Raw genomic sequence first — 4,650 nt, forward strand, 5'->3', positions numbered from 1 at the left:
CTTTATGTACTATGCTCTCCCTCTCTAGGTACATTTCCCTTCTGATAACATGTTTAAAATACTGTGAGATGAAGTCTTGCATCCTTCGTTCAAGGGAATATTCTGGTTGTACTTCTTCCAAGACGGATTTGTTCATATATTTACTATTCTTTGCCAATGCCATAATTCAAAGATATAACTTTTCTTCTGGAACCCTTATTTATTGTCTACTTGGTGGTTGAAAGTACTGTGGCTGGGTTCAGGTGCACTTTAGTCCTCCAAATGATATCTTTGCTTTTAGAAATTCTTTAAACAGGTATTTTGAAGAAGATTTTCCCTGTGTAATAAGACATTTGATTTTTTTTGACTATTGCATCCATGAGTGTTTTTCGTGGATGCAAGGAAAATGAAGTCCTTGACAACTTCAATGTTTTCTCTATTAATCCTCTTGTTTATTGGTCCACTTGTGAGGATATTTGCTTTCTTTAAGTTGAGGTGTAATCCATAATGAAGGGTTGGATAGCACAGGACTGTGCAATGTTATGTTTGTTGCACATAAGGTAGCTGTGAGTTGGAACCAACTTAACAACAACAAGGCTTGGATCTGCAGCGGTAAGTAATTAAAATCATTTTGACTTTCAGCAAGCAAAGTTGTGTCATCTGCATATCAAAGGCTGCTAATAAGTCCTCCTCCAATACTGCTGCCAAGTTCTTCTTCGTGTCAGTCCAGCTTCTTAGATGATTTGTTTGTCATATCGATTGAATAAGTTTGGTGAAAGGAAGCAAGCACGATGCACGATTGCCTATGTCTATGGACAGGTTCTGCATGAGTACAATGGCCCACACCGTTAAAGGTCTTTGCAATGGCAATGAAACACCGGTAAGCATCTTTCTGATATTACCTTGAGGAAATGGCATGGGGCCACGTCTGTTCTCCTCTGGCTACACCAAGGAACAGTATTCAGCTCCACGCCAGGCCAAAGCTGATTGCCAGAAGGCAGAGAGGTCAGATATACCTCCACCCATTCTAATTCTAGTACTAACCCTCCCTCCCACAGCACACTACTTCTCAGCTGGGTTTGATAATCCATTGCAACGTCCACATAGAACTCACAGATCATACTCATGATCATGGGGAGTGAATGGGGAAGCTAACTAGGTACAAGATAGTAAGGATCCACTTCTTTTGTCTGCAATACCTCATCTCGGCCATGCTGACAGGCGGATCTCTCTGGTGCCCTGCCTTTCAGCCATGTTGTCTCTCGGTCTATGCTTTGTTTGGTAGGCTGGGAGACCTGCCATGAACCCTCAAGGTCTCAGTGCCACTCTCTGTTTTGTCTCATGATCTTGGTGCTGTGTCTCTTGTGCTTCTGCCACTTAAAGTAGGGATCTAGCAGGCGCTTCCCTGGCTGCTCTGCTTTCTTGGTGGTCGTAAGCCCTCACTTCTGAGATGGCTCTCTGATCACTGGAGGAATGGCCCAGCTGTCTAATCTCCCCTATTTACTCTCTTGTCATGAGCTCACCCTGAATTGGTGAGAATGACAGTAATTTTATTTCACCACATATCTTACCACCAAAGATACATCTTACCTCAACAATTCTATTCCTCATTCCACATCTACTGAATCCAGCTTGAATTTCCGGAAGTGCCTAGTCAATGTACTGTTGTAAAAAAAAGTTTCAACCTTTTGTGAATTGGGTGAAAGTTTACAGAGCAGACCGGTTTCCCACTCAGTAATTCAGACACACTTTATTTCATGCCATTGATTCCCTGCCACTGGTTGCAACCCCTGCAATGTGACATCACTTATCCCTTTTTCTCTGTTTCCTCCTTCTTTCCTCACCCTTCTGACTTTTGTCCTTAGGAAAATCCTGCCGATTTTATTTCCTATGGTTGAATATTTTAAGGTGTTTGTACCTCCCTAATGCTATCGTTCTTTTTATATATGTGTGTATGCTTGGGCTAACAATTGGGGATGAGTTAATTTCCAGACCTGAAGGGTGGCCAAAGGTCATAGTCTTAGGGTTTCCATCGGTCTCTATCTGAGCAGCAAGTCTGGCATTTTTTCTGCTTTTGAGATTTAGTCCCCATTTCTCTCCCAATCTATTCAGGTCTTAGAATCTGATTCCTGTCAGGGTAGTTGATATTGGTATATGGGACACAAAGACTGATGTTCACATGACCTGTATGATTTTCTTTTGTTCCATTGATGGATTGAGGTTGTTTACATCTTTTTGATATTGTGAATAGTGCTCTGATGGATATATTGATTTGTGTTACAGCTCTTATTTCTTTATGATATATAGCAAGTAGAGGGTCATATGGTATGTCTACTTTCAACTTGTTAAGGATGCACTATACTGTTTCCTATCAGGTTGTACCACTTCATAATTCTTCTAGCAGAGTTTGAGGCTCTCAGTATGAATACACCCTCATCAGTACTTGCTTCCTGTCTATTTTTGATCTTTATTACTTTGCTGTTAATGATTAGGTGAAAAGACATAATGTTGCTGTTTTGATTTACATACCTCCAATAGAAATTCTGCAAAGTTGACTGTTCAAACTCACCAACTGCTCTGAGGGAGAAAGATGAGGCTGTCTGTTCTCATAAAGATTTGTTGTTTCAGAAATCCTAAGGGGTAGTTCTATTCTGTTTTATACGGTCACTATGAGTTGCAGTTGACTTATTTGGTTTGGGGGTGGCTAATGATTGTGAGTATTTTTTCATGTGTTTTGGCTACCTAAAGGTCTTCTTTGGTGAAGTATCTGTTCATATTTATAGCCATTTAAAAATAGAAATATTTGTCTTTTTCTTATTTAGTATTGAAGCTTTCTATAAGTTTTAGGGTTGGGTTCTTGTTTGATGTGCTGCTACTAATTTTTTCTTCAGTCTGTGGGTTCTCTTTAACCCTTTAGGCGAAATGTTGTAGTTAGTTCCGACCCGTAGTGTCTCTAGGCACTGCAAAATGAAGCACTGCCCGGTATCGGACCATCCTGACAACGTTTGAGCCCATTGTTGTAGCCACTGCGTCAATTCCTTTCTGTTGAGGAGTTTCCTCTTTTTCCCTGCCCCTCTGCTTTACCAAGCATGATGGCCTTCTCCAGGAACTGGTCTCTTTTGAAAACATATCTAATGAACTTGAGACAAAGTCTCACCATTTTTGCCTCTAAGAAGCAGTGGGGCTGTATTTCTTCCAAGACAGCGTTGCTTGTCCTTTTAGCAGCCCAGGGCATTTTCAAGAAGGCAGCTCTAGTGAGTGGGTTACCTGTTACGCTGCCTACAACAAGGACAGCATTTAGAAACCATCAGCTAGATCTGCAGGAGAAAGAGGAAGTTTCTACACCAGTAAAGAATTACCATCTCGGAAACTCACAGTGGCAATTCTACCTTGCCCTGGTGCGTCACTATGAATCAGAAATGACTTTATAGCAGTGAGTGTGGTTTCTGGTACTTTCAATATTCTTCCTCAGGAACACAGTTCAAACACATCAGTACTTCTTGGGTCTTTTTTATTCAATGTCCAATTTTCACGTACATATGAGGCAACCTAAAATACTATGACTTGGATGAGGTGCACCTTAGTCTTCAAAGTAACATCCTTACTTTTCAGCCCCCAAAAGAGGTCTTGTGCAGCAGATTTACCTACTGCAATGCATCTTTTGATCTCTTGACTGCTGCTTCCATGAGCATTGATTGTGAATCCAAACAAGACAAAATCCTTGACAATTTCAGCCTTTCCTCCAGTGATCATGATGTTACCCATTGGTCCAATTGTCAAGATTTTATTTTTCATTACACCGAGCTGTAAAGCATGCAGAAGGATGCAATCCTTGATCTTTATCAGCAAGTGCTTCAAGTTCTCTTCACTTTCCCCAAGGAAGGTGGGGTCATCTGCATATCTCAGGTTGTTAATAGCCTTCCTCCAATTCAGATGCTGCATTTTCCTTCCTTTAGTCCAGCTTCTCTAATTATTTGCTCAGGATATAGATTGAATAAGCATTGTGAGAGGATACAACCCTGGCACACATGCTTGCTGATTTAAAACCATGCAGTGTTCCCTTGTTCTGTTCTCACAACTGTCTCTTGATCCATGTATGATTACACAGGAGCAAAATAAAATATTCTGGAATTCCCCTTCTTTTGAAGATTCTCCATAGTTTATTTACTTATTTTTCAAGGTTTAATAGGCTTTAATGAGACCAAACTGCCAGGTCTTTCTTCATGCAGACACACGGCTGGGCTTGAACCATTCACCTTTTAGCCCGCTGAGGATCATCTAAACATTGTGTCATTCATTGTGACTCCTTTTATTAACATTGTTGTCTCTTTAGGTTCCACTGAGTCAATTCCTACTCACTGCAACCCTTCGTATAAGAGAACTAAACACCGTCGGATTCTGTGCTATCCCCACAATGGTTAAGTCTGAGCGCAGACTTGCTGCATCAAACTATCCCGTCGAAGGTCTTCCTCTTCTTTTCCACTTCCCCTATATATTTCCAAGCGTTGCAAACATAAACGAGCCTTCATCTAACTTAGGAATTTTAGTTTCAAACTCTTTTTGAGTGGGTTGATTTAAGTGTTTCTCTGGTGGAGCAGTGGGTTAGGGGAAAGATTTCTAATCACAAGTTCAGTGGTTCAAAAACACCAACGCCAACAAGAGAAAACATGG

At 40.9% G+C, this 4,650-nt stretch overlaps 1 long non-coding RNA gene across 1 annotated transcript in view; it reads left to right on the forward strand.

Moving 5' to 3' along the window:
- LOC123521895 overlaps nucleotides 1-4,650 on the forward strand; it is a 127,100-nt gene that overhangs the window by 16,791 nt on the left and 105,659 nt on the right. The window lies entirely within an intron of this gene.

The sequence above is a fragment of the Echinops telfairi genome, unplaced genomic scaffold (genome assembly GCF_000313985.2).
Source record: "Echinops telfairi isolate 266 unplaced genomic scaffold, ASM31398v2 ScPeMD7_443;HRSCAF=831, whole genome shotgun sequence".
NCBI lineage: Eukaryota > Metazoa > Chordata > Mammalia > Afrosoricida > Tenrecidae > Echinops > Echinops telfairi.